General features: G+C 41.7%; 1 long non-coding RNA gene across 1 annotated transcript; it reads left to right on the top strand.

Moving 5' to 3' along the window:
* The first annotated feature begins 27 nt into the window (after positions 1-27).
* Positions 28-4,165, top strand: LOC108502956. The gene is made up of 3 exons (XR_001876670.1): positions 28-145; positions 490-706; positions 1,090-4,165. It is a non-coding gene; the product is annotated as an uncharacterized LOC108502956 (long non-coding RNA).
* The last annotated feature ends 9,134 nt before the right edge of the window (positions 4,166-13,299 follow it).

The raw sequence follows: 13,299 nt of genomic DNA, 5'->3' as shown, positions 1-13,299 counted from the left end.
GCGGGAGCGGCGGGCGGGGCCCGGGCAGCCTGTCACGGCCGCTCCGTGCGGTCCCTGTGCCCGCCGGTCTCTTCAGTCGGGATCTGGGTCGTTTTCCTGGCTTCCTGAATCCAGTGAGGACTTGCGGGCTGGTCAGCATGTAGAGGTGTCGGCCCCGAGCCCTGCGCGCGGTCTCTTGAGATTGAAAACTTTGGTCAGAATCCCCCAGCGTGTTCACACAAGTCCCACCGCCCCTGTGCTACATCATAGAATCACAGAAAAGTTTGGCTTGGAGGTGACCTTAAAGATCATCTAGTTTCAAATGCCCATGCCCTGGGCAGGGACACCTCCCACTAGACTGGGTTGCTCAGAGCCTCCGTCTAACCTGGCCTTGAATACTTCCAGGGTTGGGGCATCAACAGGTTCTCTGAGCAACCTGTTCCAGTGCCTCACCACCCTCACAGCAAAGAATTTCTTCCTAACATCTAATCCAAACCTACTGTCTTTCAGTTTGAAGCCATTCCCCTTTGTCCTATCACTACAGTTCCTGATGAAGAGTCCCTCTACATCTTCCTTGGAGGTGCCCTGCAGATACTGGAAGATTGCTATGAAGTCTCCACACAACCTTCTCCAGGCTGAACAGCCCCAGCTTTCTCAGCCTGTCTTCGTAGGGGAGGTGATCTGGTTCCAATCATGCTGATAAATGGCTGAAAATCTTTTTTGCAAGGTAGGAGTGTATATGTTGGTATACACATGCACACCTGGATTAATTTTACAGCTTTATAGGTGTACTGCTACTCCTTCTTGCTTAGAAATATTACTGCTAATATGGAAAAGCCTTAACACGTGGCCTTCCTGTGTCACAGTATTTGTGTGGGTGTAAAATGTCTCTGAGTGCTTGTACCACACTAATACAGTTGAGTTGAGGTGGTTTCAAAATACAGACAAAGCTTCCTGTGTGAGGGGAAAAGGAACACCCTCAAAAACAAACAGGGCACTGATAGATACAAACTGTCTATGCAGTAGCTAATGCTTACTGTCTGCCTAATGAAAAATTTCTTCATATGCAAAAATCAGTAAGTACCAAAGTTTCTCTTTTTTTATTTCCAGGTGATGTCATACCTAGAACTCTGTATTTGAGTGAGTTTGACAACTAGTCAAAATCATGACAAAATATGAATTCTTACTAAGTCCTGTCAAGATAGTTGTGATCTATTAAAACTGATGTTACAAATTATCTTTTTTTGTGAAATGCATTGCATTTGTAATGCTGTAAAAATAAATCAGAAATTTGACGCGTGTGGGGAGGCAAGGGGTGACAAGCACAAGAAATTGGGTGAGGAGGAAAGCTGAGCTGTTTAAGGGTTTTCCTTTGCTCAAGAGACCTTCCGCAGCTGGAAGGTTTAAGTCTAGAAGAAATAATGTGGGAAGCAGCAACATTCTGTTTTTCCCTCTGGCTGTTTTTGCCAAAAAAGATTTAGTTTCTATCAAGAGAAATAATTACAAGTTATGTAAAACTTCAAAGCATTCTTTCCCATTGACTGAGGGGAGGGGAAACAATAAGAGAAAGAGAAAACTGTAAAAACCAGCCTAGAGGGTATTCTGCATATGTGTTGGGCCTTTGACACATAAGGCAGGAGCCCAGCTCTGCGGGATGTGTGTGTTCTCTCCCACCTGGCTGTGAGTTCTCACAGTCTGTTCTAGCATTTCTGAATTTGGAAATTAACTGTCTTCAATGCTGGAGCTAATGGCTTAGTTCTCTGGTTGCCTGCGTGCATATCAAATCATACATGTGATATACAATCTTTGTTAAAGAAAGAAAAAAGCAGTCAAGGAACAGTCAGGAACAGAACCATACAAAGTTGCTATCAGAGGCATTTTGCTGCAGAAAACATTTTTTACCTCAGAAACTGACTAATAAGGGTAAACACCACCCCCTTTCCTAAACTGAAGATTTTTACTGCCTGGCTAAGTTCTCTCTAGCACTCTGCCCTAGCCAAGATGCAATGTAAATAATTATATTTTAACGAGGATCTTAGCATAAAAGATACAAAAGTGATTTCTTAAACAGATAGGAAAAAATGGTTTATTAAAATAAGAGGGGGATATTTTCAGACAGCAAAAGAACATCCCATGGTGTCTGGCTAGACAGTGTTTGGGAAGAGCAGCCCCTGGAGAATTTCAAAGGGCTTGTTTGAAGGCTTGCATCTCAGTTCACTGTACATTGAGAAAAAGATGCAAAAACTATTCAAGGGTTGAGCACAAAGGATAACGGTTTCCTCTTCCGATTGCTTGGCCAAGAGCTCTGTTCACAGTGCTTAACTTGCTGTCCCAGATCCGATGGCATGAGAGTAATGAACAACTCAGACCACCTACTATTCAGGCATGCCAGACACAGACTCCATATGCGGTGTATCCTGAAGTATAGGGCTGTCACGTACAGTAGGCAGTTGAAACATGAAGCCAAGTCTGCATGTGGAGAGTGCTGAAGAACGTTGCTAGGAGGCCTAATGTTCTTCATTGCCAGTCCGCAGAGCCATCTAAATCTGATGTTTCACTCCCAGACAAAGGAATTTCTTCCTTTTAGGTAAGAATATTTTCTTGGTTGAATGAGAAAAAGATTAATATGTATTTTTCTTTTTAAAGGCAATCTGTTAAGCAACCACTGTCTGACTTCAGTTTGGGCCAAGTGCTTTCATCTGGAAGGTGTCCAAATCAGAGATCATCTTTCACATCCATTTCAATATCTGTGGCATCGGTTCAACCAGTGTCTTAGCATTCTGCAGCCTTTGTTGTTGGGTTGTAAAGAAGCTACCAAAAACCTAACAAAGAGCCTATGTCTGTATGTAATATTCTAGTCCAATCAGCTTTAACCCAAGTTTGAGATTAGGACTCATTGTTTTCACAATAATAATGTCTTATGATTTTTTTCTATTTTAAGAGGTTCTCACTCATATACCCTGAGCAACTCCAAAGGTGGTATAGTTGTGTTCCATCAGGAGAATAAAAATCCTCAAAAGTGAGTGAAGAGGATAATTGTTGCTTTTTTTCAAATAATTTTCTCTAAATCAGTTGATGTGCTTGCAAGGCAATATGAATCATTCTATTTAAAAATAAACAGAACTGGTGAAATCCCTGGATCATTCTCTCTTTTCCTCGAATAAAAGAGTGTACTCTCTCACAAGTTTCCTCACACTACTCCTTAGCAGCAGTGGTTTGATACTGCTCTGAGGGTGACAGATGGGCTTGGGGGAAATGTGTTAGCCAGGAAAGGACTTTCATTCTCCACCCTGTCTCATTTAGTGTTTATGTGTTCTTTCAAGGAGAAATAATGGGACTTAGTGGAACCTTTGCAAACAATAAACAGACAAGGCACAATTTTACTGATACCAAGCTGTGACAGATAAAGGCATAGCATGTAACTTTTTTAGTATGTGGCCAACACAGACAGTCAAGGTAGGTGGAGTTTAGTTCATCAGGGATTATGTTTATAGGCCAGAGGAAAGAGTTAATGGCTGTGATTACATGAGGAGGATTGGGGGTTTGGTGGTTTTTTTTGTGTGTGACATGGGTGTTTTTCCGATCGTGTTTTCCTCATTCAGGCAGGTATTTTCATGAACTATGAAAGCATCCATTTAGAGGGAGGCAGGATCATCTATGGTAGTGCTAGATAAGATGGGATAAATTACATAGGATCAGAGCCCAAAGCATCTGAGCAGAGGGCAGTACTCCATGCCTTTGCTCAGTAGGGGATGAACACAGCTGTTTTCTGGACCAAAGGGAGTCTGGGGTTGAGCAATGAAGACCTCTCTGCCTTTATATGATTCTGTTACACAGCTCTTAGTGCTGCAGGTGGTAGAAGGACAAGAAGAGCGAGATGGAAGGGGTTCAGCTTCCTTCCTTGCCTCGTCTCCTTCATGATCTGTATATCCATAAGCAGACTTGTCTATATGTTAAATGTGTTAATGGCACGTTCTGTGGGGGTGCAGAGAAGCAGAGTGTCATGTCTACTGGGTTTCATACAGGTGGTAACCAACTTCAGTGGTTTGCCACAGCCCAGCCTCCGAATGTTCACAGAGTGGTCAGAAAAAATGACCTGTAAATCCCTAATTTCAGAATGGCCTTATGTGGTGGAATGCCCACCAAGCTGCCCCACCATCACACTCCCTCACTACCCCATTCCCTCGCTCCCCCTCCTCAGCAGCACGGGGTGGGGGGGAATAAGATGAAAAACTTTATAGGTTGAGATAAAATCAGTTTAATAAAAGAAAGTAAAGGCTGAATGTGGAAGCATAGTCCTGTCATAGACTGATCCAAATGGCACTACAACAGGTGTTATTTTACAGCTTGGACACTGTGGAGACTTGCATTGCCCACATAAGTCAGGGTCAGATCCATCAGAGCAGAGGGCAGTACTCCATTTCCAGTAATATACATACATCCATTTCCTGCTGCGGTCCGGGGTATGAAGGAATGGGATCGGGCACTACAATAAGGGGTCCAAACACACTTGAGGTCTGGTGAGGTAATGCCGATTTTATTAAGACAACAGGGCTTTAAATAGTGTAGGTTTAGGGGTTGGGTTCAGGTTTAGGGACGAGCAAGGGATTGACAACTGAAGGGTCCCAGGGATAGGATAACAGGGTAAGGGTAGGTGGAGTTTGGGAGTTGCTGTGGGAATGGGCCAATGACAGCTACCTCTGCACTGCACCAAACCTCAACCAATGGCAGGCAGAAGAGCGGGAAAACAGGGGAGGACAACAGGTTTAGGCGGGAAAACTGTGAGGGGAGGAAGGAGACAATATGGTGGACATGATTTTTAAACAACAAACTGGGGTACAAAGAACTGTACAACCATATAACATAGAACTGGGGTATAACTGGGGTAGACAGGGGAGAACAGTCAATCCGGTGGTTTGTCAAATCCAGTGAATAAAGGTCCATAACAGTACATAAATGTCCATTCCAGTATGTGAGTGTCTTTTCAGGGGTCATAGGCTTTTCTCCAGGCTTGGTATTTCTGCCACTCGCTCTCGTCTCCTCCAACAATTTCCCATAATATAAAAACAAGCATTAACAAAGGATGGGGGAGCCAGATGAAGTGTGATAGTTCAGCTTACATGTGGGGGGCTTTAGGCATGATGTAGCTTTTTGGTTCTAACTTTGCAGAGGATCCTACACACCCATTTCTTGATATTGACAGATGTGTTGTATTATCAATTCTCTACTTCTAAAAAGTTTGCTTCTTGACCTTCAGCCCAGAAATGTTGCCCTTGGCCCCTTTGTTCCTTAAAACACCAAAGAACTAGTTTCGCACTCAGTTCTTTCTGGCATGCAGATTGTTATCCTTCCCTGCATTTTACATGATGGGCTGTTATGCCCAGCAGCTGGTATTCTCCCTGTAACTGTGACAGAAGGAAAAGGAGTAACAGGAAGTCCCCAGACTTCTTCCTGGGTATCCCAGTGCAGAAATCTCATCCTTATAATCCTTCTGCTTTTGCAGTCGTTCAGTTGCTTGTCTCCAAAGAGACATCTGGAAGTCCCAATGTAATCTAGACACTGTGGCTTCAGACCCAAGCCTAGAAGCAGATGTATCATGTCTCCTTTTGGTCTCACTACCCAGCACCTCCCCTGCAGCCTCCCACTGTGTTGGTGCTCCAAACGCTGACACTGAAAATTGTTCACACAGAACAGTACCAAGTTTCTCTTTTTGCCCCAAAATAGCTGTGGGCAGTCTGTGACTTCTTGTACTGGACTTTCGGATATTTCCCCTGGTCCTATTTTTCCTGAGCAAATGGTGTCTTGTGGGACTAGCTGTTTGGAAGAAGAGGCATTCTAAATTGCAGTTTATATGAACTCTGTGTCTTCATCAGCCAAATGTGCATTAATGATGCCTGTAGATAAATTTTCAGCATGCTTGTTGGATGGCTTCTCTTGGGGCTTGCACAAAAATGGCTTGGAAACGAAACATTTGCAAAGAAGCGGATGTTGGCAAAAGAAAGCATTACAATGAGATGTAAAATATGTGCACTGTAATTTATACAGGCAACTAGCTTCTGGGAAACTTGACCTCTGGCCAGTGGAGGACAGAAACATATCTAAAGAGACCACTGAAGCAGTGACTGGTACACAGTGGGACAGAGATGGAGGGACTAATTATATTTTCACAGCTGTTACACCAATGCTGAAAGTATGTTGGTGACAAATGACTTTGTGGTGGACTTCACAGTAGTTAATACTGGAGAAAAGCTAGTCTGCCCTGTGGTTTGACTGCTTATGTGCTATTAACATTACAAGCAGGAGTGCAAGGGTGGTTTTTCTCTTCAGGGGTCATTGCCAGTATGCAGTTTCCCACTGTTGATCCACAGTTGGAGGCATAGTTCTCATTAAAGTGTTGACAGATGATACTCCTGTGACTCATTCCGTAGTAGGACAGAGAGAGAGGTCCTGTGCTCTTTTCCTTCCCAAAACATGTCCTAGTTGTGTGAGGGCATCCCTGCTCTGCTCTGTAGTACATGGCTTATTTTCCTAGACCCTGAAAAGTGCAGCAGCCTGGGGTTTCTCTCTTCATCTGCCTCTACTGATGTTTTATTTCTCTCTCTAACTGTAAATCTCTAGTAGTAGGCTGTAGCGGGTTGACCCTGGCTGGACGCCAGGTACCCACTAAGGCCACTCTCTCACTCTCCTCTGCAAGTGGACAGAGGAGAGAAAATATAAGGAAGGGTTCATGAGTTGAGATAAGGACTGGGAGAGATCACTTACTGATCACCATCACAGGCTAAACAGACTCAAAGTAGGGATATGGATTAAACTTATTACTAACAGAATTAGAGCAGGAGAATGAGAAGTAAAAATAAATCTTAAAAACCCTTTCCCCTCCCTCCTTCTAAGTTCTACCTTCTCCCCTCCAGTGGCACAGGGAGACAGGGAACGGGGGTTACGGTCAGTTGTTGTTTCGGCCGCTGGTCAGGGAGAGGAGTCCTTTCCCTGCATCCTGTGGGTTCCCTCCCATGGGAGACAGTCCTTCATAAACTTCTCCAACGTGAGTCCATCCCATGGGCAACAGTTCTGCACAAACTGCTGCAGCGTGGGTCATTTTTCCACAGTGTGCAGTCCTTCAGGCACAGGCTGCTCCAGCCTGGGTCCCCCACAGGTCCACAAGTCCTACCAGGAAAACCTGCTGCAGCGTGGGCTTCTCTCCCCATGGATCAGTAGGTCCCTGCCAGGATCCTGCTCCAGCATAGGCCTGCCACAGGGTCACAGCCTCCTTTGGGCATCTACCTGCTCTGGCACAGGCTCCTCCATCGGCTGCAGGTGGGTCTCTGCACTCCCACGGTCCTGTATGCGCTGCAGGGGCACAGCTGCCTCACCATGGTCTGCATCACAGGATGGAGGGGAACCTCAGCTCTGGCACCTGGAGCACTTCCTCCCCCTCCTTCTCCCCTGACCTTGGTGTCTGCAAAGTTGTTCACATGTTCTCAGTCTGCTCTTCTCTGACTGCAATATTCACCTGTCTCGCAACTTTTTTTCCTCCTTCTTAAATATGTTATCACGGAGGTGTTACTATCATTCCTGATTGGCTCAGCCTGGCCAGTACTGGGTCCATTCTGGAGATGGCTGGCATTGGCTCTACTGGACATGTGGGAAACTTCCAGCAGCTTCTCACAGAAGCCACCCCTACAGTCCCCCCACTACCAAAACCTGGCCACAGAAACCCAATACATAGGTGAAAACATTCTCTGTGACTTCAAGGGAACAAGCGTACCCCACTGTCATTTGGGAGAGCACTGACCACCTGTCAGCTGATTTCAAAGAATATCTGTATTCTTGAAGTGTTATAAGGCTCATTGTTGTTTCTTGTATCTGTGGCAAAAGATGTTTTCTTTCACCTTAATTTCCTTCTTATGAACAAAATTACTTGTGATTTATTCAGTGTCAATCAATTTAGATTCTCTAGCCTCATTTCTTATTCAGAGATTCCACAACCCATTCTGCATGTGAATCAGATATTGCATGCACACATGGATGGCATGTAAAGCAGGTATTAACAAGATAGTAAGATCAGCCCTTCTGGTGCTACAAATCTAGTCCTGGGAATTTTTGCATTCTGGTCAGTAGCTCCCCTGCATGTGTAACCATTCATGGACTCATTCTCTGTTGTTCACTCTCTCATTTAGACGTTCATTCACACAATATATTCATCCTAAGGTAAATTTTGCTCTTCTTGTTTTCTTTTTAGTAGCTTTAGAATGATTTGAAGAAACCCAGACATACATTATGTGGTCATGTCAGATATGTTGTGGTAGCAGCAGAAGACTCCAGGCAAGAGTATAACTTCATTCTGCTCTGTGAGCACAGAAGAAAATAGTCCTTATCTTCGGTGCTTTACAATTTAGAGATTGTATATTTCACAACAAGGAAGAAGATAGATTAAAAAGGGACCTAATGGTTTTTGGATAAGGAGGTTGGAGTGTCCTAATTTACCATGAAGTCATCAACAGTGTAGATGGCAATGCTGGAAAAGTTATAAGGGCATGAAAGATCTACAGTGCAGATCCTGTCTGCAAAAGCCATCATCTCTCGATGCAAGTCAAATGCCACTTGTGTCTTCCCAGTGATATAAGACTATGTGAAATAGGGAATGGAATAATAGATAAGAAAAAAGCATAGCTGGAGGCAGATGCCCGAACACAAATCATCCCTCTAAGCTGATGCATTACTGCGGGATTCCTGGATTGACTCATTGTCATTATTTATGCAAAACTTCTGGCCACATTCCTTCTGTCTAATATTACAAGCAGTATGTTACAGAATGGAGGATGTCCTCTATTTCCCCAGAGTTTTTCATCCTGCTCCTATATAACCTTCCAGATGTATATCACAATTACTAGAAGCAGTATATTTCTCATTATAACCTGAAATCTATATACAACATCTGGCCATTTTTACTGACTACATTCCCAACTAGTGCAGGCTTGGATGATGGCAAAGCTCATCGTCTTGCTGGATCAGTACTAATTGCACATTACATTTTAGCTCTTTTTTCTTAAACATTGTGTATCCTAATTATGGCATGTTGGAAAGTGTTTTGTAACTTGTGGGGTGTGTTGTGTGTGAAACATGCTCAGTAAACTCTGTATAGCTGCAACTATACTAATAAATTAAATGTTCATCAGACTGTTCTCTGGGTTCAAGGTCAGTTGGTGTGGAACAGTCCATATGCATACTATTTGACACTTTTAAACTTTGCAAAAGGGCAGCAACACACATGCTGCCTACTGGAAATTATTTCTCTCTCCTGTTACCTCCCAGACCATTGGTGGCAGAGTGCTCCTGACCGTGGTAGTCTACTCTTCTTACCTATGAGTACACCATAACAAATACATGTTTTTTCTTTGTTCTTATGACTAGAATCTTTAAAAGGAAAAATGGAATGGAAGAAAAGCAAACTACTGAAGAAGAAACCTCATCATCTTGTAATCCATGTCAATTTTAAGAGAATAATGGAATTTAGTGGAGTTGTTTTTTTAATTGTTATCGGGGCTTTTTCTAACATGAAATGTGGTGTGAGCAAGTGCTTTTTCCATGAATGCTGTGTGAAGTGAGTGAAAAGTCTGGTGTTATTTCAGTTTGACAGGTTTGTCAGTATCTGGAACAAGGCTTTTCCTGGAATGAAGATGATAATTAGTGATCTGAGATCTAAGCATTTTCTAAGGTTGCAACTCAAAAAGGCTTATTAGCAGAGTGAACATACATGCAGTGTGACAGTATGAGGATTTCCAAACATGATAATGCTTGGAGAATTTGGAGAATTTGTGCTTTGGATTGGAATGGCTTACTTCCAGTTGGCTGTGAGTAGAGACTGGACCACAGCTAGTAGCAATGCTTTTGCTGAAATAATAATGACAACAAGAGGAAGAAAGGAGTGTCAGCCACAGAAAGCTCAAATATCAGTCTCTGCCTCTGTATCAGGCTGTTACAGATGAGAAGTACAGTGATATTCCTTTGAAGGGAGCTGCCATAGACTTGCTGGTGGTGGTACTTTGGCAGGGACAGCAGAGGAGCTGTCTCAAACCTAAGAAAACTCTCATGGCTTTACAGATATGGGAAGAGCAAGAATGCAGACAGACAAATTGTAAGGGTAGAGAGGCAGAATATGTTAAAATTACATGGTATCATAGCGAAGAATTCTGAGAAAATCCAAATGTTTTCAACCAATGTATTGAATTCTCAAAGAAAAGGAGAAACAGAAAAAGTGTAAGTCCCCTCTCATGTAAAACCTTACTACTGAGTCCTTCAAATGGGTCTTCAGCTCCTCCGCAGAACAATCTTGCTGCATTAGCAGGTGGCATGATATGCTTTTTATTTGGACTGGCAGTGCTGAGAAATCACCTTGACTGTTGCAGCAGGCTGCTACCATTCTGTACCTCCTTCATAGATCTTAAAGCAACCATTATCTGGCTGTTCAGTTGCAGTTACCTGCTTCCTGTAATGCAGGAAGATTTGATTTGGATTTTAAAAGACCACATTAAAAAAAAATAATTAAAAAGGCCCTAAATGTAGGCCTTAAAAAACCAAACTATGCCAAAAGTCAATTAAGACATTTCCACCAGGGATTTTCAATATTTCGAGAGAACTGCATGTGTGGTGATAGCAAACAGAATTTGTTAAAAAAACATGTTCTCCTCATTCCCAGTTCCTTTCACTTGATCTCCAGTGACTCCAGTAAAATGATTTAAGTTATTTTTGTTTGTTTTTCAGTGATTTTTTACTTCTGAGATGTGCAAGAGGGAGGTTTCTGTCTGAAAGTGCTCATCTTTTAATATATGATGTGAGAACTAGCTACAGATGTTTTCATTTAACTGAATAGAAGCTGTTCATCGAATGAAAGTTTTTGATGGAAAATTTCTGGCCAGCACTATCTGAATGACATATCACATGTCATATTTTTGATAATAATTAGAGAGAAAGCCTGAAGTGAAACAGACCATAAAGTAGTAACATGAAAAGGAGAACATGACTAATTAGTTTGATTGTTCAAGCAAAGAAACCACAATAAAGCAAGATAACCAAACACCTTCAAGCTTGCTATTTATTGTTCAACTAGACATCTGAAAATTCTTCCATTTTAATGCTGTAAGGGTATTGTTGGCACATGTGACAAGTATTACAGTCTTGGGGTTAAGAAGTGTGACTTTTAAATAATGTTATTTTAATCACTACTAACCCTCTAGAAGATGCCTTTTTAGAAATTATTAGCAAATACCAACCATGTTGTTATCAACAAAAGAAAGACCCAGTATGCTGTCTTGTTGTGAGGCTGGTAACAATAAGAACAATCCATGTATCACTGTGAAAAAAGAAAAGATGAAAGTAATGTTATTGTAGGCTTCTTTTTCTATTTTTAATTTCTAGAGGTATTATCCTTAGCTCTCATTGCTTGAGCTGAGGATCTTCAGGCCCATATGTCTTTATTTCTCGTGTGCAGGTGCCAAATTAGTGTATGGAAAAAAGGCATAAATAATGCAGAAAAATCTGAATGAAAGTCTAGGTCTAGAAAGAATGCTTACAGATTAAATCTGTGCCCTGTTGCTACTTCAGATGAAATTAAATGAATTTTTAATTTCATGTAGAAAAATTATAATATACCAGTCTGCGTTCCACACGCTTTGCTTGGAGCTTTAAAAAGACGTCTTTCAAATATTCTTTTTTATTCTGTCAGCCTGTGCAGATATTCCCACCAGAGATGCAACCCTGCTATCCAATCTTTCTTCTTAATGTTTAATGATAGAATTGTATTTAGGGATGCTGCTTCCATTAGTGCCAGAAGTGACAGAGCGAACATACAGTATTGAGGGGGTAGGAAGAGGTCCTTCAGCAGCTGATATCTGCTGAGTAATAGCTGCAAGCATGAGGAGAATTAAAACCTTATACTCAAGCGTGAAAAGAAGAAAACTACAGTGCAAAGGTCAATTCAGTGTTTCATTTGTCATTTCAGTCAAACTACTTTTTCAAATCCATATCCTCTGATAGCGTGAATTGTGAAGTTTTCTAGGTGACTTATCTTTTGTCTGTATGGCACTATATGACAGCAGTGGCAGCATCTAGTGATTCATGTCTTTGGGGAAGTGGATAACAGGAGGGAAAAAATGAACATTGGGGTTGATGGCAATTGTCATGGTTCCACTGACGTCAAAGAGACAGCTATCAAGTGGCAGGAGTCAGGAAAATTTACATGAGTTGAGCATCTGTGCCATGCTGTATTTTATTAACTGACAATCCTGACTGAAAATTAATGAGGGAGAAACTTAAAAAGATTTGATTCATACAGATTCAAAATGCGAACTGCAGAATCTAAGTCTTAGTTTGGGAGACTTTAGAATGTGGGATTGATGAACTTGGTCCCGCTAAGAGTAAATTCAGGGCCATTTCTAAGATGCATATTTTTGCTGAGATAACTATTTGAAATCTGGACTGAGAGCACATTGTTCCTGTATTACCCAGCTAACACAAGTTTACTGGGAGAATACTGTCTTCTTTATAGGACCTAAGGGATCCTAATGAAGTATGATAGAGAAAAGTCTTTCTCTGATTTCATGTTGTTTCATTTTAAAAATACTTTTGTATATGGTTAAAATTCTTCAGAATTAATTAACCCTATCGTTCTGCCTTCCATGACCAGTAGCGTTTAAAAGTTGTAATATATCAGCTAAATTAATTAACACCAACACAAGTAATATATTTCAGATGTTAATCACATCAAATCCTCAGGCTAAATGGGAAAAAAATGATGTTAGGGGTAGAACTGCAGCTACTGAAGTAAAGGAAAAGGCTGCATTGAATCATTAATGGCCTTAACATCGGGTCTGAAATAACAATGCTTCTCAGACTCATAATCCCAGAGGGACCAACAATCTTTCATCCTTATATAGTAAATATACTAGGAGTCAGTACTTTGCTGTGCCTCAGTCTTTAGCCTTAGAATTTAAGTATCAAGATCTTCATATGAACAGTACAGATCTTATGGGAAGAACATGTTTAGTTCATCCAATTTTCCATCATTTTCACCAATTTTTTAATCTGCATATCCTTCACCCTGGGTTTTTCAAAGGTGCAGGAGATCCGCAACAGGAGGGACATGGAATCTCTGAAAGCAAAACAGGAATCCAGGCTAAGGACAGTGCTAGTGATTATTCTACTGAAAATACTGAAATACTGAAATAATGCTGCATCCAAACTGCTTTAGAGAACATGATTGATGTTTTTATACTGTGTATATATAAAATTGTTTATATTGACTAAAAGGTGATGCTGTTGCAT

This window comes from Lepidothrix coronata, unplaced genomic scaffold (assembly GCF_001604755.1).
Source record: "Lepidothrix coronata isolate B3197 unplaced genomic scaffold, Lepidothrix_coronata-1.0 Scaffold126, whole genome shotgun sequence".
In the NCBI taxonomy this organism is placed as follows: domain Eukaryota; kingdom Metazoa; phylum Chordata; class Aves; order Passeriformes; family Pipridae; genus Lepidothrix; species Lepidothrix coronata.
This window is presented reverse-complemented; position numbering and strand designations above follow the sequence as displayed.